Genomic DNA, 24,139 nt, shown 5'->3' with positions numbered 1-24,139 from the left:
ACTGTATACTCCTTTCAGTGAAGAGAAATTAAATTCGTTGCGTGTCAAATATTGTGATCTCCAGCTTCTTATTATAGATGAAATATCGATGGTTGATCACAATCTCTTATCATATGTTCATGTTCGATTGCGTCGGATAAAACAAACTGTAAAATCATATGGAAACATTAGTATAATTGTAGTCGGTGATATGTACCAGCTTCCACCTGTGAAAGGTAAACCACTTTATTCTGATGGTGTTGCCACAAATATATGGTCAGATTTATTTAAAATTGTAGAGTTAACTGAAATAGTTAGACAAAAAGATGCTGTGTTTTCTCAACTGCTAAACAGGATGAGAACTCGCTCCAAAGGCACACCAATATTGGCTGATGATTTACAGATTTTAAAACGTTGTGAAACAGGTGAGGTTAGCTCAGCCTTGCACATATTCGCAACCAATAAACAAGTAAATGAGCACAATATTCACCGATTATATGAGACTTGTCCTGAATTTGTTAGCATTGGGGCACAGGACTATGTCAATGATAAAAAAACAGGAAAATTGAGGTTGTTGGAAGGAAATCATGCGAAAGCTTCAAATACTTGCTTATCGGAAGTCTTGTTATTGGGTAAAGGAGCGCGTGTTATGTTGTGTAAAAATGTGGACGTTAGCGACGGTTTGGTTAATGGTGTTTGTGGTACTGTTACAGAAATATTAATACCAGAAAAGGACAAGTTTCCTAACGTGGTGTATGTAAAATTTGATGATGATCGTGTAGGCATGCAGAAGAGGAAGAGTTGCCACTATGCATCATCAGATTTGGCTGGATCCACAGCCATTGGACCTGAGGAGGAGAGAGCCACCGTTAAAGGTGGCATGCGGCGACAATTTCCACTCAGGTTGGCATGGGCATGTACAGTACACAAAGTTCAAGGACTAACTGTTGACGAAGCTGTTGTTTCTTTTAGTAAAATATTTGCACCAGGACAAGCTTATGTGGCTATAAGTCGTGTAAGAAGTGTTTTAGGACTGACAATTCAAGATTTTAATGAAAAAAAGATATATTGTAAGGATGACATTTTGCTTGCACTTCAGAATATGACACCTCTTTTAAGTGGATCAATTCAATTGGATCGATTTAACACATCTGTTTTTACTGTATTCCTAATGAACGTGCAAAGTTTGAATCGGCATGTAAAAGATTTGGCCTGTTATACAGAACATTGGAAACCAAAATGCATTGCTATTACAGAAACATGGGTGTCTTCAACCCACGCGGATACAGTAAAGATAGATGGTTACAGCTTTACTAACCGTCCACGATGTTTTTCATATACTAGCAGGCATCCGGAACTGATTGCGTTGCAAGACCAACAACACGGTGGTGTTGGCATCTATTGTGCAGACGATGTAGAATTTGAAATCCTACAGCAGCCAGAGCTGAATTTGGAATGTTTAGTGTATCGGTTTTGTAGTTTTAACATGGTGCTTGGGGTAATTTACCGACCGCCACTATACCCTCTTTCACTATTTAAAAATAATTTAGGTCAATTACTTGATTGGCTTGAGAAACAAAGTGACACCATTGCGCTGATTGGAGATTTTAATGATGATATTTTGAAATCATCAACTATCACAAAATTTGTTTGTGATAAAGGATACCTCCAAACGGTTGTAGAAGCAACCACTGAAAAAGGTACTTTGATAGATCATGTTCATGTTAAATCAAAGACATACAAAGTGGAGGCAGTAGTTGTGCCTACATATTTTAGTGATCATGAGGGTATAATGTGTGGTTTTACCATGTAATCATTTTAGTAATCATGAGGGTGTAATGTGTGGTTTTAAGCTGTTGCAATCATGTGACATTATGAACATTAACCCTCCTGTTATGTTCCGGGTCAAATTGACCCGTTTTAAAATTTACAAATTAAAAAAAAAAAATAGAAGCATTTTTTTTGCATGAAACGTTTTGTATTTGTCTTAATAGGTGCACTCTAGACATAAGTTGAAAATTTATTCATTTTACACATTTGTACCAAACCCTAGGTCTACTTTTTACATCGATACTGTTCGGGTCAATTTGACCCGGCAGTCAGGTTAAAGTGCAAAAAAAGATTTTAAAATGTCCAATTCTATATGTTTCCTTGCAGTTATGAACCATATTTCACCACACACACACTCACACACAAACACACGCAACCACACACACACAAGCCCACTTTCTCACTATTCTCTTTACTTCACTAGGAAACTGCGAGAAAGCAGGTGTTCACACAACCTTTGACGGGAATCTTTTCTGTTCCCGTGGACAAACTCCACCCACACTGAGTGACACTCAGCAGAAGTGGATGAAAATATAAATACTCTCTGCATGACTCATTTATCTTGATTTTAATCAGCGGGTCAATTTGACCCAGAACAGTATGTGTGTCTCAAGTTCAATTATAAAGATCACCCTTTGGTAAAAAAAAAAGTATAATATAAAATAATTTACCAAAGGTCAACTTCAAGGAAATTATTGTTTTTTTGTGTCTAGGTTTTTTTCAGTGGACATTAAAAATCTAAATTCCATTTTTTATGTCCAAATGAGTAAATGAGCAGGTTGTCGTCATTGATCCTTAATTTCTGAGAAATAATAAAACATCATTGCACAAATATTGATTGAAATGGTTAGTATTGGAGTTAATAATCAGATACAAAAATGTTTTGGAGGAATTTTTTGGTTTCTGACACTATTGCATGATTAAACACTCCCTGGGTCAAATTGACCCACGAACATTTTTACTGTACCCTAGAAACGAACATAACAGGAGGGTTAAAAAAAGGTTTTGCTTTCTTCATCAAAATTAATTGAAATCTTTAAGACATGAATTTTTTTTAATAAAATATGAATAAAATCACTTTATAGTGTAAACATTAGTATTCCAATTTAATCAAAAGTATCTTAGTAGCTGTTATTGCAGCTTTATGTGAAAAGTTAACAAAACCTTTTTAGTTGTTTAAAGTTCATTGATATTTAATCATGTATTTAGAGGTTTCGTTTCTTGCATTAAGACAGCTTTTATAAAAGTTTGATAGTTAAATTGGTGGATACACACCCAAAAGTAATAATGTAAAAGTAACACTTTAGCAATTGGAATATTATTTATTTGTATTCATGTTATCTAGTTTCCCTTTGGGATCAATAAAGCATTTTTGAATTTGAATAATGATTAAAATGTATGTTGTTAAAACTTTGAAGCTGTTCTTGATGCAGGTTTTGCTTTACCTGTCATGAAGTGCGGTTGTTGAGGTGGTGGTGAGGCAGACGCAGCGGACCCAGGTAAGATGAAAATGATGATTTTAATGAAAATAACTTAGTCCAAACAACGAGCAGGAGTAACACACACTGAACACGAAGAGACTAAACATTGACGTTGACATAGACGAGGACCCGACGAGGAACAAAGAACACAGGTGGAGTTAAATACACAGGGGGTAATCACAGAACGAGACACACCTGGGAACAATCAAGGGGAGGACAGGACAACGAAGAGACTTACGGACACAGAAACTCAAAATAAACATAGAAAAACACAGATCCTGACATTACCTAGTCGCATAGCACAAAAAAAAGCAAAGGCAGTCGTTTTGGAACTCCACATGTTGGACAAGGTTCAAGTCCTTGGACTGCCGATTGTGCTGGCAATTAAAGGTAAAAGCTTAAAAGCATTAAACCTGGTGTAGAGGGAACATTTTAAGGTTACTATGATTATGAACAGAATTTATGCATAGCAGTATTATGATTCTTGTGTGATGCATGAGCTCATAAAAAGGCTTGTTACGGCCCTGGGACTTAAGGGCTAGGTTGCTGGTGTTGCTCTTCTTTCTCTTTGTGCTCCTCTTCTTTGCAGGTGTTGCTGATCCGTTGATTTGGAGCGCAGAGTATTTGAACCTGGCTATCTCCACCTTCTGGGTCGCCTTCAACTCCCACTCTGCCGCTAGATGCTTGTGGGGTTTTGTTGCCAGGCCTCACCTCCTCTCCTTTTGCACATTTGAATTTGTCTTTGTTTTTGCACTTCAACTGTTCCATATGCACTCATACAAAACATCCAAGCATTAGCATTACATCACTGATACTGACATCCACAATCCATTGTTGTTTTTGTTAATAAATATTCCTTTTTATGCACTTTTACCACTGCATGGTCTCCTGTTTTCTTATAACTTTGAGCCAGTCGTAACAGACTGAAAGTGCTGAGAAATTGCATTTATATTTCTCACTGAAATTTAGTAGTTTTAACACAAATTGATTAAAAACATTTGAGCAAGATTTTTATGTAAAATCATACAAAGTTGCAATGTAGTATCCAAGTCTGGATTTATTCTGTCATGTTTAACCTGCTATAAACATTATTATTATTAGTAGTAGTAGTAGTGGTAGTAGTGTTGTAATCACTTATGAGATAGGTGAAGTATAAATCATCATAAATAAAACAAGAGTTTGTATGACGTGGGTTTTCTTGTAGAAACATGCAGAAAAGCAGCAGTCATGATTGCATTACACTAGTGCTTCTAAAGCAGTGGGGCCCCCCGAGGGAGGCGCGAGGCTCCATCAAGGGGGGTGTGTTTGATCCAACACACCTTGATTAGGTAAAGAGAGCCATAGATGGAACTTTATAAAGAAAAAAACAGCACTTCCTGTTCTGAGGGGGCGGGGCTTAGATAATGTCATAATATGATGACAGAATCTTCAGGCCTCCCACCAGATTCACTCAGGCCAAGTTTGATGCAGAAGCTATCGACCGTTCACAGTAAAATATGAGACTTCCTGTTGTCAGGGGCCGTGGCCTAAGTGATGTCATCATTTGACCATTGGATATTATTGGACACCCGATGATTATCAATAACTGAACGTTTGGTGTCTCTGTGAGTTTTTGTGTTAGAAATACAAATTTTTCATTTTTTCCTGTGTATTACAAAATCGAAGTATTTCATTTGCAGGGCAATGCTGCTCTCTGGTGTCGAATTACTGAAAATGTTTCATTATTTCAGTAATTCAACACCAGAGAGCAGCATTGCCCTACAAATGATGAACATGGACTGTTTATTCTGTTTAACACAGAAGATCTCTCTCATTCGTTCTGAGGGGGCGGGGCTTAGATCACGTCATAATATGATGACATAGAATTTTCAGGCATCACACCAGGATCACTCAGGCCAAGTTTGGTGCAGCTCGGTCGGAACATGTGGAATCTAGAAGCAAACGTATGGCATCGGCGTTACAGGTAAATTCGCCAGGCCGCCACACCCAGCTGCTATATCAAAGCCGGTCGGGATTGGAATCCTCAACACACCAACATGTCTTCTGTCTCTGGACACAGTTTAATGTTGATTAGGTCAAAGGGCTAAGATAGCGACCGTTCACAGTAAAACATGACACTTCCTGTTCTCAGGGGGCGTGGCCTAAGTGATGTCATCATATCACCACAGGGTATTTTAGGACACCCGATGACGATCAATCACTGAAAGTTTGGTCCCTCTATGTGTTTTTGTATAGGAAATAAAAGAGTTTAGTGTTTCATGGCGAGTAGGTGAACTTTGACCCCTGGTAACCCCCCTTCAACATGCTCCAAAACTCACCAATTTGATAACTTTAAATCAGACATGCCTTATGATCAGACTGACCGAGTTGGAAGCCGATCAATCGAAATCCCTAGGAGGAGTTTGATCAAATACGAAGGCTGTAAACGTCAAAATCGGGGTCAAAATGGGACCTTCAATCCAAAATGGCCGACTTTCTGTGACACTTGACCTATAACAGTAATTGTAAATTCTGAATGGCTTGGTGAGCTCTACTAGTGTACCAAATTTCATGTCTCTACAATGAAGTAAATGAATAGCAAAGGGTCTCTTGAAAATTGCTAGTTGCCTCTGTTGAGCAATTTTTTTTGCAATTTTTGCGACAACTTTAAATTCAAAAATTTTTAAAACTGAAAAATTGTTTCATTATTTCAGTAATTCGACACCAGAGGGCAGCATTGCCCTACACATGACAGGGATCCCCTTTGTAATTACATATAACACAGTCGATCACAGAGGAACTTTGACCCCTGCTAACCCCCCTTCAACATGCTCAAATCTCACCATTTCGATAACTTTGAATTGGACATGCCTTATGATCAGACTGACCGAATTTGAAGCCGATCAATCGAAATCCCTAGGAGGAGTTCGATCAAATGCAAAGGCTGGAAACGTCAAAATCGGGGTCAAAATTCGAACTTCAATCCATGGCTGACTTCCTGTTGAGTTTCGACCATGGCTCCAGGAGACTTTTTTGTACGTCCTGACAAGATACACATGTGTACCAAGTTTGGTAATTCTAGGTTAAAGCATGGCTTGGGGCTGATCATTTAAAATCTCCTAGGGGGCGCCATAGAGAAATTAGGCCACACCCACCAAATTTCGCTACGGATTCCTGTTGGTGGGTGGATAAGGTTCCATCCTAGTGAGTTTGGAGCAGGCCGGCCCGAAACTGTGGAATTCAGAGCCAAACAAATTTTGACGGCGTTCGCAACGCCGCCACGCCCACCTGCTTCATCGCAGCCGGTCGGGGTTGGAATCCACAACACACCAACATGTCTTCTGTCTCTGGACACAGTTTTATGTTGATTAGGTCAAAGGGCTAAGATAGCGACCGTTCACAGTAAAACATGACACTTCCTGCTCTCAGGGGGCGTGGCCTACGTAAAAAAAAAATTTCACTGCAGGGTATTATAGGACACCCGATGACGATCAATCCCTGAAAGTTTGGTCCCTCTATGTGTTTTTGTATAGGAAATATAAGAGGTTTTTGTTTCATGGTGAGTAGGTGAACTTTGACCCCTGGCAACCACCCTTCAACATGCTCAAAAACTCACCATTTTGATAACGTTTAATTGGCCGTGCCTTATGATCAGACTGACCAAGTTTGAAGCCAATCAATTGAAATCCCTAGGAGGAGTTCGATCAAATACGAAGGCTGTAAACGGCCAAAATAGGGTCAAAATCGGACCTTCAATCCAACATGGCCGACTTCCTGCGATACTTGCACTATGACATTACTTGTAAATTCTGAGCGTCTTAGTGAGCTCTACAACTGTACCGAATTTCAAGTCTCTACGATGAAGTAAGTGAATAGCAATGGGTCTTTTGAAAATTGCTAGGTGGCGCCGTTGAGCCATTTTTTTTGCGATTTTTGCAACGGCCCCCAGAAGAGCACGCGAAGAGGGGGGCAGAATAATAATTAAACAGTACAGATACAATAGGCCTTCGCAGCGCTTTGCTGCTCGGGCCTAATTATACTGAATCAACCCAAACAAATATTGTTAAATGCTAAACAGTTTGCAAAAAAGCTACAAAAAATAAAAAATTTCTCGCTAAGTTTTCTCACTGCTAAATCATAAAATCCTGCCAAGTATTTTGGACGAGTTTCAAGTGCAGATTTCTTTGTACAGTAGAAACAAAACAAAACAAATTTATAACAAATAGGAGTTTGTGTTAAGTGGATAATTTGCTAGTATTAATATAAAAGTACAAGTTCCTCTGGCAGATTATTTCACTTATAACGAGATTTTTGTTTTTTTTGCAAAACTCTGCAAGTAGCTATGCTAATCAATACGTTTGGCTAAAACGTATTGATTTTAAAACAAGCTACAATCAAAGACAAATACAAAGGTCAGTTTTAAGAGTCAGTAAATGGTAATTTTGCGTTACACAGTAACAAAACTCTTCATCCTGAACATTTTACTTATAAAATGATTTCATTTTCACAGGTTGCTTTGACTTTATTGCTTCAGAATCAGTAGAAAAAACCCTTATTTCCCTCTATTCCTCTGAATGTTTTCGTTATTTCCGAATCCATTTACTGGTCTAAACAGCGGATGTTGTTTCTCTAACTTTGTCAGTTCAGAGAAACGACGTTTCAATTTGTGTTTCACTCAGCTTGTTTCCTGAGATCGTAGATCAGCAGCTGGCAGCGTAGCGATGATTTCTGACCCGACCTTTCAGGAGGAAGTCGGCGAGGTTTCGCTCTCTGTAATCAGGAGACACTCAGAAACCAAGTGCTGCTTTCTCTCCACCAGCCTGGGAAGGTCAACGATGTTTCCTTTATTAGGAAATAAAAACATCATCCCTGAATCTACAAGAATGTTTCCTCTTATCTCTGCAGCTCCAGTGAAGTGTAATCATTTAGCAAACGTTCAAATTGCTTCTCCTATCAAATTCCACTCGGAATCGTTTCTTTTTTTTCTGGGGATTTTTAAACATTTTTTATTGCATTTTGCTGGAAACCTTCATAAATCACAGAGAGGATATTTGAAGAAGCAGAGGGATTAAATCACTAACTTCATTTCATTGTTCTGCTTCTGTTTTGCAAGACAAAGATTAACAGCTTTCATAAACTTAATCTCTTCAAAATCTAAATTAAAATCCGTCAGCATGCTTCGTTATTCAGAACATATTTTACTTTCAGTAAACCTAAACCTCTTGAGCTGGAAAAAAATATTTATATAGTTTATAAATTAACTGTTTTTACTAAATTATCTTCCTTTAGTCATCCCAAATAAGTATATTTAGAAATATTTGCTAACACAACAGGATCGACAAGAGAGGAGATGGAAAATGATCAATTAATTATTTAATCTAAAGTTAATTGATCTTGTAGATCTTATTAAGTGGCCATTTTCTTACAAAACTTGAGTTCTCTATTGCTAAATGTTTCGATTATTTTGTCAGTTGTATTAAATACTGACTGAATAAACAGAAAATTTTGGTTTTCTCACATAATTAGACGCATTTATAAAATATAATACAGGATCCTCGCAGGTTGCTCAAATGAAAATTAAAGATTCATACAGAAGTTTTGTCTGGTTGAAGGAATGTTAATGCATTAACTCACAATATCTCTCAAAAACAACTGTGCTTATTGCCATCATGTTTGGAATATCTGCTTCCTTGCAAAGGTAGAAATTTGAGTCTTTCTATGTGACAAATATTTTAATCCCAAATTCCTGTGTTTAAAAGGCAACAATCTGAGGTTGATATTCAGGTGTCAACAGTGAATTCAAGGTTTTATTTTCTGCATTTCTTTGCAGGTTTCCCATGGAAACAGATTTAAAACGGCCTTGCATTAAAACAGAAATAGCCTTGGTTTGGCGCTTGGCTTTTTTGTTTTCAGAAATCATCGTCTATGTTTGGGAATCTGTGAATGGATGAACGTTTGAGCTCCAACCAAATGTAAAGTTCCTTAGTATTTAGTATGTAGTGAGCGATTAAATGACTTTTTTAATTCTGTAACTCTTTCTTTGTAAAATGTAGCTGTGAGTGAATCAGAGTGCTGGAGTTTTTAGCTTCTTTTAAAAGTTTTAAAGTTTTTTTCAGTCTCCACAGAACAGGCTTTGAGGGTCTTTTAGATATAAATGGTGTTTGTGAAGATTTTAGAGAATCAGGGTAGTGGTAACCAACTTGAAAGTTGTTTTCAGTATAAATCCCACTTATCAAAATCAACATTATTGGCCAGGATTTTGTGCATAAATTGCATTTTTCTACACATTCAGCAGCTTATATACATTAAGTATAAATAACTAAGTTTTAGGAGAATTAAAATAAAACATGGAAGGAAAGTCAGTTCTGATAATCAGCAGGATGGATGAGCCAAACCACACAGTAACTGTGTTTCCATTCCAAATGTGTGAAAATCTTTTTCTATATTCTAGCGTAAAAAACACAATTTTGCAATTGTAGAGTGTCCATTACATAAGAAAAATAAATTAAATCACATGTGAATAAGGTCGTTCACGCGATAAGTTATTAAAAATCATGGCAGCGACGAATGTAAACAGTTATATGGATATATTCATCATCCTACTACTTCCTGTTGTCTTCTTCTGCATTTCCAGCAGTAGTAACATCCTGCTGTTGATCATGTGATTCATCTGATGCGAGAAAACTGTTTTCATTGCAATTTTGCAAAATAAAAATATTTTGAGACGGCCAAAAAGCTTATAAACTTTTTAGCAAAACATTGTAGTTTCCATTAAACAGATTTATTTTTTTATAATTTCAATGTGCAAAACTCTGCAGTTAATGGACCAACACAGACCAGACTCAGTAATTCAAATTCAATTTAACTTTAAACTACTTTAATGTAAATTAAATGTTATTGTAACTCTTAGTAATTCAAATTCTACAAAGAGTTACTGTAGTTATTGTAACGGCCATGCAGAAGATTATCAGTAGCTGTGGATGAAAGTCTCGTCTTCCTCTTTGCTTTTTGTACATTTAAAATAATTATAATAAAAAACCAAAAGCCACACACTCATGTGTTTCAAATGGGAGGAACTGAGAAACTACATAAAAGAAAACACAACAATGCTGTTTTGTTCCAGTTTAAAAGACGTACATCCCAATATGATCAGGATAAAGAAACCAGCAGATGTTTTGAGTTTGTGAAGTGGTTTGTTCTCTCTTTGGAAAAACAGCAGCAGCTAAAAGCCTGAGCAGCTTTAGCAGCTGTTTTGCTTTGATGCATTTATTCTCTTCTCCCGTCTTTGATGATCTGAGTTGTTTCTGAGCAGCAACACGAGTGTCTTGCAGAGTGGAGGGAGAGCGCTCTGAAACCGGAGCACCACCGGCTGCTGCAGGCCTGACCAGTCAGAAAAATCACATCACAAATGGATCTTCAGTTAGAAGTCATGAACAATATGATCTGCTGGCTGGTATTCAGTCCAACATGGTGGGAACGCCCAATCTAAACGTCAGAGTTAAGGTTTATCTGATGAATGTAGCATTCTGTAGGCCCAACAGTACCAGTAGCACACAGTTACTACTGTGTGCTACTACTGAGTTGCAGCGCGTACAGAGGCTTATTTTGTCTCCATGGTAACACCTTCACCTTAACAGGAAGATATGGTTGATTATGGCAGCGACTTATCGTATTCAGGCATCTAGACCCGCTGAAGACTCAAAATTAGAAAGAGAATTTAAATTACTTTAAATGTATTAAGGTTGTTGTTGCCAGACAGCTTTGTCTGAGTGTTTCAGAAACTTCCTATCAAACTTTCTGTTCCCACTTCTCCACTTACTTCTGCTGTTCCTCAGAGCTTAGTCCTTGGGCAGCTTGGTTTCATCTTGTGTCTGGTAAAAAGAAATCTCCATGGAGAAATGCACAAACAGTTAGATCTGCAAGACAACTCTGCCGTAGGGCAGAACGAAAATGGCGTAAAACTCAACTCCACGTTCATTGTGACATCTATAAAGAAAGACTACGTAACTATCATTTAACACTAAAACATGCAAGAGAGGCTTTCTTTGCAGATGTCATAAACAAAAACATCAACAATGCTCCAGCTTTATTTGCAACAGTTGACAGAATCACAAACCCTCCTGTGACGTTACCCGCCTGAATTCCAATGTATTGCAACCAGTTTTCCAGCTTCTTTTCAGAGAAAATTCAAAAAATCAGAGCATTAATCTGTACATCCACTATAAAGTCAGTACCAATGCTGAGCCCAAACAAAACAAATACAGGAAAAATGACCCTATTTCAACTACTTAATTATAAAACCCTACAGGAAATTATAAGTCAACTAAACTCCAGTTCCTGCTGTCTGGATGTCCTAGATCTATAACTCTAGAACATTTCTTTAAGAAAGTCCTGCCTGTTATTGCTGCTGATCTGATCCAGATAGTAAACTCATTGCTCTCATCAGGCGTTTTCCCCCAGGCTCTGAAAACAGCAGTAATCAAACCACTTATAAAAAAGAACAGTCTGGACAAATCACTAATGCAGAATTACAGGCCGTTTTCCAACCTCCCATTTATCAGCAAACTTATTGAAAAAGCTGTGTGCTTCCTAACTATAAACAACCTCTTTGACTCCTTCCAGTCTGGTTTCCATGGTTACCACAGCACAGAGACCGCCCTCGTAAAAGTGTTCAATAACATCCATATAAATACGGACTGTGGCAGAACCACAGTGCTGGTTCTGTTGGACCTCAGTGCAGCTTTTGACACTGTTGACCATGACATATTACTGAATCGACTGGAGAGTTGGGTCGGACTCTCCGGTCCATTGCTTAACTGGTTTGAATCCTACATAAAGAACAGGGATTTCTTTGTTTCAATTGAAAACTTTTCATCAAAGAGGTCAAAGGTCACATGTGGGGTACCCCAAGGTTCAATCCTAGGGCCCCTCTTATTCAATATTTCTATGCTCCCACTAGCTCAGGTTATAACAGGAAATAATATTAGCTACCATAACTATGCAGATGACACACAGCTCTACATTACGATGTCACCAGGTGACCTTTGACCCCATCCAATCACTGAACAGATGCTTAGAGCAGATAAATGTGTGGATGAGCCAAAACTTTCTCCAGCTGAACAGAAACAAAACTGAATTTATTATTTTTGGACCTAAAGAGGAACGATCTAGATCAGTGGTTCTTAACCTTTTATGAGGTACCGAACCCATCAGCTTCATATGCGCATTCACCAAACCCTTTTTTAGTGATGAATAAAATAAAACATTTTTTCCAAATTCAAGACATAGGTAGATGTTTTTTTGCTGGTGAACAAAATGAGCAATGCATAAACGTTAGCTTTGCTCAAAGAACAAAACCATGAACTCACAGCAAGTTACAGTGTTACTTTATTCTGGCCCCCCAAAATATTTTGGCCCCATAAAAGAATTTCAGCCCCCAAAATATTTTTTTTTACTAATTTACTAATTAAAAATAATTGGAGTTTTTCAAAGAACAAAAATTTTTTTAGTAACTAAATTTTTCTTTATTTTTAATTTAATTAGTTTTTTGTCATTTTGAATCCACAAAATACTTTTTTGGGGGCCAGAATAAAGTATTGCACAAATTGCATACCTGCAAATCAGTGTGACTTCTGCTGTTGTCTTTGGGAGACCAGTTCAGAGAGGTGTGGCTTCACCTTGGCAAGTGCATCTTCAGAGCAAAGTCTGTTCATTTTCTTCTTTTTTTGTTCAACATATTTAGTATGGATTAAAATATTAAGAAAGAAACCACGCGACGTAGAACTACGACAGCCGCTGATGCTGCGCGCACTAAATTCCCCGCAGTCCTGATTGGCCGAGCAATGTAACATGATCCTCTGCAGCAAGTGATGGCCAAGCGGGGCGGGTCATCACGACTTTACACAAGTGTGTCTTTACCTTCGCGGCAGAGGCTCCGCCGAACCCCTGAGACAGATTCATCGAACCCCTGGGGTTCGATCGAACCCAGGTTAAGAACCACTGGTTTAGAGTCAATGCACAGCTTCAGTTATTACAACTAAAAACCAGCGATCAGCCCGAAACCTGGGAGTAGTGATGGACTCTGACCTGAACCTCCAGAGCCACATAAAGGCAGTCACAAAGTCGGCCTTCTATCACCTGAAGAACATTTCCAGGATTAAAGGACTAATGTCTCAGCCAGATCTAGAGAAACTCATCCATGCGTTCGTCTTCAGTCGTATTGATTATTGCAACAGCGTCTTCACAGGTCTGTCCAACAAATCAATCAAACAGCTGCAGCTGATCCAGAATGCTGCTGCTGGCGTTCTGACTAAAACCAGGAAGATAGAGCACATAACACCAGTTTTAAAGTCCCTCCACTGGCTCCCTGTAGCTCAAAGAATAGACTTTAAAATACTGTTGTTAGTTTATAAATCACTGAACGGCTTAGCTCCACAATACATTAAAGATCTGCTGCTGCTGTATCAACCTTCCAGACCTCTCAGGTCTTCTGGTTCTGGTTCTGCTCTGCATCCCCAGAACCAGAACCAAACGAGGAGAAGCAGCTTTCAGCATCTATGCACCACAAATTTGGAACAAACTTCCAGAAAACTGTAAAACAGCTGAAACACTGACTTCTTTTAAATCTCAACTAAAAACCCACCTGTTTAGAATTGTATTTGAAACGTAATCAATTACAAATTTATTGATGGAACTTGACTTAATGCTGTGTTTTGATTGTTGATTCTATGTTTCATTGTGTTTCTGTGTTTGTAATGATGTAAAGCACTTTGAAATGTCTTGCTGCTGAAATGTGCTATACAAATAAAATTTGATTGATTGATTGATTGATTGATTGATTGATTGATTGATTGATTGATTGATTGATTGATTGATTGATTGATTGATTGATTGATTGATTGATTGATTGATTGATTGATTGATCTTTTGCCATTTCAACCTTCGGTTCCTCTGCTATGCAAATGACATCCTGCTCTAAATAAATCTGCAAACAAGAGTCATCAAAGAAGAACTTAAACACAACTGTCATGGCAGTTGCTATGGCAACAATAAATAAGCCACAAGCTTAGAGCTAGCTCTCGGCTCATTCTTATTAACTTATGAACAATATAACAACTATTACTCAATTACAGTATGTGAGTTCTCTACCCACCTCTGTGTAATACTGAGATAATTATCAGTCATATTTGTACTTAGTAGCAAAATTAGCTTAGCTAATGTAGCTTTTATCTGCTAGCTAAGACGGACATGTAGCCTGTTTGTTACTGCATGTACTCTGCCAGTCACCAGAACCTTGTTGTTACATCCTTTATAAATCCGTTTAAATGCTGATCGTTTGCATCCATGGATTTCTGTGAAGCTCCTCCATGGTATAAACACTCTTCATGTTCATTAAATAGTGAACTATGTCATAGCAGGAGATCAGAGGCAGATTGTCCACATCGTCTGACATGTTTCCATTCTCTGCCTCATGCGGGTCGATACCAACAGCAGCCATTTTGTTGATATGTCTTTTTCTTGCACATTGGTTAAGAGTCCCCATAAACCTTCTTTTTGTTGGTCTTGAGGCCATGGTTCATCTATACTTTGCACTGACCTTGCCTACCAAGATGGCGCAATTTAGCCTTGCAGGAACTATGTATAGTTTTCTACACATAGAAAACGACTTTAATTGTTTCATTGTTGCCAGCTACGATTAGCAGCACTTGCTAATATTGTTTCTCTCTTGCATTTTACGCACACGAGCATTATGCAAGTAGAGGTTATGAGATATTATGTATTACAAGTTTAATTTGAAAAGAACTAGAAGAAAAAAAACATTTACTACAGTCTTTATGTGTAAGACGGCCATGTTGGATTTCGAAGTACATTTATGGGCATCTGTTCCCTCATTACCTTTCTTTTTTTTACTTTTTGAAATATAATCAACAATCTTAAAGCAATATTTTGCTATTTGGTTTTGTATTTTTGTGACCAAAGGATCAGTTTCCTATTTATTTGCATCAAGATAAACAAAAACATTCAGGTATTTTAAGCAGGAAAGATAAACTCGAGACATTTTTCTAAACTCAAAGAAAAAAAAAAAAAATCCAGTTTATTATTTGTTCCCTTGTGTAAAATGAGTAACACAGAAACAGGCACATTTTTTGGGAGCTAAATATATTAGGGAACATGTAGTGAATCACAGAGATCTGATTTAGGCAGAAAATAAATGAGATGCCCAGAAGATGAAAAACAAGCTGACATGTCATCAGTGTGCGTCATTGTTCAGTGAAGATGTAAAAAAATAAGTTTAAAAAAAATAATAAAAGTATATTAAGTTGGAGAGAGACGGTTGTGGTTAGGAAAGCAATGAGTATATTTTATTTTTATTCAGAACTAAGAAAATTGCACTGATTACATAAAGTAATAATAATAAAAATATATCTCAAAATTTATTTTATTAATATGACTATAGTAAAATATAGCTTCATATTGAAGATTTTTAATGTTAACTTAGACATTTGATTATCAATTTAAAGTTATTGGGCTTCAAGGCTTCAATTTAGATTTTTTGAAACTATTTGGTAGATTTTATTATTGAAACCTGTTGGCATGACTTCCTCCAAAAACCTCATTTTCTCTGGAGCTTTTTAAGCTGGTTTAATTCTGTATTGCACAAAGGCTGACATTTTCCGAGCATTAAAGGCTGGCGTGATCCGGCAGGTTGTTAGTAAAAGCCTTGTCTTTCCAGGAAACCTGTTGCTTTTTCACTGCAGTCTGACAGGTTTCTAATTGCTCCTCCAATCTATATCTCTTGAGAACATTCAACAGATTTCTTTAGTGTTTTTAAAACACACACACAATCATAACACGGCTCTCTGTAGAGCAGATCTTCAATACAAACAGCAGTAAACATAATGAGATCTGATGGAGTTCATCCGCTTTGAGCTAGCTGTCACAACAATCGCAGTCAGGAGAGGATAGCTGTCGGGAAATAAAGCTCCAAAATGATCAATAGTTCATATTTTTTATTTTATTCTTGTAAAGGAGCTCAGTAAAAGGAGTAACCTGTGATCCTGTTGTTACCTTTCAGGTAACTCAGTTTGACAAGAGTCAGTTTTTACTGCTGTTCTCCAGACAAAATGGCTGCCTGGAGAAATTATAGCTGTTGGGATTTTCAGCATATAGAATAAAATAAAGAAAAGGAATTTGTGTTGATCTCAGTTCTTGATTCTTCCTCCAACAAAGCATATGTGGGGTCAGACACTAATGTGGGACAAGAAGACCTGGCTAGCTAATTGTTTCCACCAAAATTAGTCTCTGATGTGTCAGGTTGTGGAAACCACTCACAAATGCTTAATTTGTGAATTGTTCCCAGTGTAACAAGTGGAAGACGAAGTGTTTCCCCACAAAGAAGGACGTAGTTCTAATTAGCTCTTTAAACTTGAATAAGGTCGATTTTGTGATGAGTAATCTAACGCGTTGCTATTTCATATCCAGTAGTCAGACTACAGTTACTTATCGAAATCATTTTGCGTTACTATTTTCTTTTATTTAATCGTACTTCCTCTACGCGTCTTGTCGAGTGACCGACGTCTCTATGCGACAGAAATGTAAACAATGGAGACGCGCATTTTGTTGGTAGAAAAACTGGAACTATTTTGAGTTTCTGTTGCCAAGTTTGATTATTATAAGCGGCTTTGGGTTTTTCTTTTTTTTAAGTTGCTTGCAAATTTAATGAGTGGCGGGTTGCGCCTTTTTGGGCTCGTTTTTGAACGTGAAGTTACTCATTTGGCCTTGGAAATAAGCAGAGACTCATAATAAATCCCAGAATTTGTCCGTCATTAAGGTAGTTTTAGTCAGGCTCTCCCTGTCCATCATTTCCCGGATGATCCGCCCCACTGTGTCTTTGTTAATGTCAAGTTCATATATTACCTCTGAATGATGTCGAGCTTCGCTTTGCGCTCCAGAAAACTGCAAACATCGAGACTAATTTGAACAATAAATGTGAAAACAGCCACGAATAAACGTGTCCGTAGTTGCCAATAATATAATGGCAACTTAACACCATTATAATTATTAATATTAAGATAAGTGTCACAAATCTGTGCAGCCATGTGAGTTGTGCAGCTGCAGGAGGAGCTCTGTTCGCTGCGCTTTGACACCAAACGCAGGGCCGTAACGCAGAACCTGGAGGCTGGGGGGAGATAAGGGGGCTTTATTATTATTATTGTGTGTTTGCTTATTTATACTGTATATATTTGACCTTTTGCACGGGAGCTGCAATGGAAATTTCGTTGAATGACAATAAATGCTATCTATCTCTCTCTTTCTATTTAAAATCCTTCTTCCAGACAACAGTGGAAAACAAATTACTTTTTTTTGTTTTTACTGTTGTAACCATTAAAAAAATCTCCTCTTCAGTTCAACCTTATAAGTGGAGACACATTGTTGATGTTACCATTATAAAATAGCTCACAATTAAGTTTTGGCAAAGATCAGTGTAATTTTCACAGGAGGCAGAGTGTTGTTGTTAGCAGCTGCTGAAAATAACTGAAAAAGTTCATTTTAATGTAACTTAGTTACTTTCCAAATCTAGTAGTCAGTAATCTAACTAAGTTACTTTTTCAAGGAGTAATCAGTAATCCGATTAAAGTTACTTCTTCAAAGTAACTATGCCATCACTGCTTGTAAGTTAGTATTTCAAGAGTGCTAAGTAATTTGCATTGGCCATACAGTAATGCATGTTAGTGTCTATTTTTTGCTAAGATTAAATTAATAATTCAGATGTATTCAGAGAACATAACCCAAGTTTATTCCTCCTGTTAGAACCGATTTTATAATAAGTATAATAAGTGATATAGTAATTAAAAGCAGTGTTGGTTTCTGCACATCACTAATTGAAAATACGAACAAGCTTCTTCTATAAAAATCATCCAGCAGCTGAATGATTATTATTTATTCATTCATAAACCAAATAAAATAAAATAATAGTTTTACTCTCTTCAGTCCGGAAAAGTTTCAAACATTGCAACAAATTCGTTTCAATGACAAAACCTTGAGTAATGCGTCAGCCTAAACTTTGCTCCTCCTACAGCTCCCACTTTATCTGTGAGGGTGGGATGGGCTGAGGGTGTGTGTGTGTGTGTGTGTGTGTGCGGTAGTACATAAGCAGAGGGAGAGAAAGTGAGACCAGGATAAGACCACAGTGGCTGAGAAGTGATGATCGGTCACACAGCCAGCCGCTGCGCTCTGCTGCTCTGAATCCGGCTGATTATTTTTCACCCTTTCACCGTTTCTCCTCCACTTTCTTCCTTCTTCCTCACGTCGTTTCACTGAAACCAGAGCAACAGGATTGTTTTTGGTGCTTGAGGAGGAGCTGAAAGATGAAAATGGGAAAAAGAAACAGCTGAGATAATCCTGGACCGCTCCAAACATTCCCAAACTGAATCGTTTCCTGCTGCTTTTCATCGGCTTCGTCAGTTTCCTCCTCAGCTTCTTCATGGACAGAGTTTTCATGCGCATGAAGCTGCCAGGATACATCATGGACTAAGAACATGGACAACAGAAATTTACCAAACAGAATCATAGAATCAGTTATAAATAAAGGTGACACTTATCCAAATCTTAACCCATTCAGGACTGGCTGAAACAAAGAGAAGAAGTAAAGATGAACTCCACGGCTCAGCAAGGCTTGATCCCATGCTACCTGAACCAGAGCCGGTGCCTGGGAACTCTGCCAGAGAAAGACGTTTCCGGAGAGGAGAAGGATTCCTCTGCTGGCTGCTACGAGCAGCTGCCGATTTCCACCGAGGTCTTCCTCACTTTGGGCATCATCAGCCTGCTGGAGAACATCCTGGTGATCGCCGCCATCATCAAGAACAAAAACCTCCATTCCCCGATCTACTTCTTCATCTGTAGCCTGGCGGTCGCTGACATGCTGGTCAGCGTCTCCAACGCCTTGGAAACGATCGTCATAGAGCTGATCAACAGCGGCAGCCTCACCATCCCCGTCACGTTAATCAAAAGCATGGACAACGTGTTCGACTCCATGATCTGCAGCTCTCAGCTCGCCTCCATCTGCAGCTTGCTCGCCATCGCCATCGACCGCTACATCACCATCTTCTACGCCCTGCGGTACCACAACATCGTCACCATCCGGCGGGCGTTGCTGGTCATCGCCAGCATCTGGACATGCTGCACCGTCTCTGGCATCCTGTTCATCATCTAGTCAGAGAGCACCATGGTGCTCATCTGCCTCATCACCATGTTCTTCACCATGCTGGTCCTCATGGCGTCGCTCTACGTTCACATGTTCCTGCTGGCGCGCCAGCACATGAAGCGCATTGCCGCCCTGCGGGGCAACGTGCCCATCCAGCAGCGCGCCAACATGAAGGGCTTCATCACCCTCACCATCCTGCTGGGGGTGTTTGTGGTGTGCTGGGCGCCCTTCTTTCTGCACCTCATCCTGATGATCACCTGCCCCAGGAACCCCTACTGCACCTGCTTCATGTCGCACTTCAACATGTACCTCATCCTCATCATGTGCAACTCCGTCATCGACCCCATCATCTACGCTTTCCGCAGGCAGGAGATGAGGAAGACCTTTAAGGAGATCTTCTGCTGGTGTATTAGCTTTCTGTGAGACGCTCCAGGTAGTTCATCTGTAATCTGTGTGCAGTGCAAAACTCCAGGTCTGCAGGATAAGTGGGGTTGATTAGACGGTTGGCTAACAGAGGATTTGTCTGCAGTCCACAATGTTGTGAATCTAAAAGGATGAAGAGCCTGAAATGTCAGTTTTGCAGCAGCACAGATTGAAAATGCTTCAGCATATGATGTTTTTAAAGCACATTAGACAGCTAAGAATGAGATAAGAGACTAACTTTGTTACAACTGAGATTACTTTATGTCTCCATTGGTTTTTGAACATGGAACCATTGGGGTAGGACTTTATAGCATCGCCACATAAGGTGATATGACATTACTCTTAACTGTAATCATAACATTGACCTATAAGGTGATAATACCTTATAAGGCAACCACAGTATTGCATTATAAAGCGATCATTACATTATAATTATAACTTACCCTTATAAGGTAATCCTGCAATCACAACTCTTTCTTATAAGGCGAGTTTTTCTCTTTAAATTAATCACACCATTGATTTCTGAGGTAACCATAACTTTGCCTTATGATGTAATCAAGGATAAAAATAATGCCTTAAAAGGTAATCATACCATTGTTTACTGACACAACCATGATATTGCCATAAAAGGAGGCCTATTGCTTCATAAGGTTATGAGAACAATCACGCCCTCTCTTGTACTCGCTTTTTTTTTTTCTTTTTTTTCCACCTTTATTCAACTGAAAGTTTACAAAACAGCCAAATAAATTAGTGTTTTAAAACTTAATTCAGTTAAAGGAAGCTAGGTGTGCTAAATGTTTGCAAGTTTAGCAAAGGCGCTAAACGAAGCATTAGCTCTGCTATTAATAGCAGAGCTAATTATAATGTGATTGTGCTAATTGCAATGCGCTAATTAGCACATTAGCAGGTTAGCGGAAGTGTACCCACCGCTTTGATTTCATCACAGCACAAATTTCAAGAACAATATTGGTCTCTTTCCAGCACAAATCAGCTAAACTTTATTATTAAACTATTTTCTTTTATAGCAGGCAGACTTTCAGTACCAAATAAGAATTGTTTACTTCAAACCCTCAGGCAAAAAAGTAATGTCATTAAGTTAAAAGTTGTCAAAGAAAGTTCAACATTGCACAATGTTGAGCTAAAAAAATAATCAGAAATATTTGATGGCACCATTCACAGGTTCAAACAGGGTAAAAAAAAATCTGCTTGTTTCTCATCTACGCTCTTGTAAGTTTGTGTAAGTATTTGTGTAAATTTGCACATTTGAGTTATTCACACTGGCACCTTTAAGCATGTGGTTATAAGTAAGTCTATTTTTCAGTGTGTTTGTGTGAAAGGGAGGAGTATAATTAATGTAGGTTTTCTCTGTGTGTCTGACCTGCTGCTTTTTTAAATCTTTGCCTTAATGGTGTTGCACTGTGATATAAAAAGAAACCGTATTCTGTATGAAAGTGTCTCAGAAAAAAAAGATTATGTACAGTTTTGATGTTTTAAGTGTTGCCTTTTTAATGTGCACCTCTGTAAACTTGAATTGCATTCAATCGCTCACAAAATGCACAAGAGAACAGATGTAAACAGGGTGTCTTATCAGCTCCGCCTGACATGTGACTCATGCAACTGAAAAACATGTTTTGTATTTTTTTTCCCATCAGTGCGTACTGTGAATCACTGCTGCTGTGACTTGAATAAATCATAATGCAACCTGAGCCGCAGATCTGTATGTAACTTTACTCTGATTTTGCACAAAACTGAGATAAAACTCAACGTTTCCTTCAGTTTGGGAGGAAATCCAACCTTCAGATCGCAAACCATTAAATTATGGCTTCCAGAAATCCCTGTAGGTGATGAATAATCACTTCGTCTTCAGGAGGATTTTATATATTGCAGCTATTCAATCTGATAAAGCCAATTAATTTGGCTTTATCTTTCTTTACAGCCTTGAATGGCACCTGAAAAACCTTCAGTGATGCTTTTAAAGCAGTGGCAGAAGCAAGAAATTGAATTCTTTCCAATGTCAAGACAATTTCAAATTAGTTTTGGTTGATAGGAAATTAAAAATGCAACAGTTTTCTTAGTAGATCAAGAAAAAGAGATTGTAAAAATCACCCAGAACTGGAAAAGCTTAATAGAATAAAGTCGGGAAAACTGACTTTGTTATATTTCTTTTTCAGCAATAACATAGATGCTAACTAGCTAGCGAGGGTAATGTTTCAGCCAGTCAACAGTACATAATACAGATGTCTGCGTACGACTCAAACTTATGCCTGACAGAAAAGGCATGTGAGGGAAAAACCATAGATTACGCATGATTAGACAATTCTAGCAAAAATGTTATACCTGTGATTATTGTATTTAAGGCCAAACTACATTTTTTTACCTGGATTTAAGGCATTTTAAGGCCTTAATTTTAGATACTTGAATTTAAGGCTTTTATAAGGTGCTATTGCAGGTCAGGCTGCAAACGACAGCTTTAGCTCCTCTTCCTCATCCCTGTGGTCCTACTGCCATCTGCAGAAAAGCACTGCTTGGTTAGAAACAACCAATCAGGGCCAGGATGTCTGTCATTGCTCTAGCTGCCAGCATAACCTATCATAAATGCTAGGTCCTATTAGTATGTAGACCAATGACCGCAAATAAACAGTTTAAGTCGTTTCTCTGACACAATCACATTTAAGAGCGAGTATGTGAGGTTGATTGGCAGCACTAAGACCCGCCTCCTGGCTCTGATTGGTTGCTTTTGGTGCATTTCTCCAGACGACAATAATACCTCAGGGAAGAGGTGGAGGACATCGATCTTTTCACAGATTAACTGTCTCATAACAAACTGTCACAACATAGTGACAGTTTTAAGAAATATGTTAAAAATATTATTTTATTCTGATTGTTTTGGCTACAACTATAAAGTTTATTTTGTGTGAGATTCATCTGAATAATTTATTTTGCTGTATGTTATGTTGAAAATCTTTTGTTAAAAGAGTGTTACATTTATCAAAAATATTTTCTACATCCTGTAAATTCCTCCTTCATTTTGATTTTAAGTTTAAATCCCCACAGTAATCTACAATATGGGGGATTTGGAGCAGGAGAGCTTTTATCCACATTAATGTATTTTAATAGCTGGATAAGTCGTCTGAAAGCTTTTACTTGTGAGAGGTGTTTTCTCTTTTCTTTGTTAGCTAAGCTGTTTGCATTTGAGGGTCTCTGCTGGGTCACCCAGAACGAAACATGGGAAAATATCTTGTTATAAGTAAACTTATCTGCTAAAGGAACCACAAACTTTCTCATCAATATTAAGGAATTATTTACTTAAAATAAACCCCTAAATATTGCTGAACAGTTACTTAAAAGCTAGTTTTGTCTTATTTATCTCAATATGATTTTCAATAAGAAAGTTCTGCAGGAGGTCGACTCGACAGAACAGCAAAACATTTTGTTCCCAAAGCAGAAATCTGTTGTCTGCAAATGCTTTTTTTCCCAGTCAGACACAGAAATCAACACAATGAACCGCAGTCTAACAAAAGCTGCTGGATTGTTAGCAAAACTTTAGAACCCAAAAAAGTGAAGGTTACATTCAATAAAATTTCCATTTGCTCTCATTCTGATCTTTGTTCCTGTTATTTCCAAATGAAGGTAAAGTAGACGACAGAAAGCTCTTCAAAACTGAAGAACTGTTTCATGGTAAATGTAACACGGCCTTTTAAAGCTCTAATTAGCCATTAACATTTTTCCCCTGGTTGTAAATTTCTCTGTTTTTAACAAAGTGCCTTTAACATTATAAAGAGTCAAGAGTTTAATTTAGTCATTCTGGTCTGCTTTCCGCCCTTCCTCTCGTCCATTATCAGGAGACGGATAAGCAGTTTAATAAGTGTGACTGTCTCTGTGTCTGATTTAATGAGATATAGACAAATATCCAAAAGGCAAAATTAAAACAAATGAAGTGTGAAGTGTGCATGTTATGAGTGAGGACAGAGGCTCTCTGGCTTCCAGGGTCACAGTAATGATGAGTTATTTTTAGACATATTGACTTTGTTTGACTCAAAAGTTTTGCTTAAATTGTGTCAACTGTTTTGAAGTTAGAAGTTTACTTTATGGTATTGTGCTGCTTTGACAGCATTTTTCTTGAATAGTTTATGGATATTGTGTTAATGCCATTGTAAGTTATTTGTAATCGCAATAAGTGCGAAGGCTTTTATTTTGAAGAATTACTGTGTTGTCTGCCACGGACTTCCTGTTTGGTAATTTC

At 38.0% G+C, this 24,139-nt stretch overlaps 1 pseudogene; it reads left to right on the top strand.

Moving 5' to 3' along the window:
• The first annotated feature begins 18,573 nt into the window (after nucleotides 1-18,573).
• Nucleotides 18,574-21,602, top strand: LOC111607811 (annotated as a pseudogene).
• The last annotated feature ends 2,537 nt before the right edge of the window (nucleotides 21,603-24,139 follow it).

This window comes from Xiphophorus maculatus, unplaced genomic scaffold (assembly GCF_002775205.1).
Source record: "Xiphophorus maculatus strain JP 163 A unplaced genomic scaffold, X_maculatus-5.0-male Unplaced_Scaffold_138, whole genome shotgun sequence".
NCBI lineage: Eukaryota > Metazoa > Chordata > Actinopteri > Cyprinodontiformes > Poeciliidae > Xiphophorus > Xiphophorus maculatus.
This window is presented reverse-complemented; position numbering and strand designations above follow the sequence as displayed.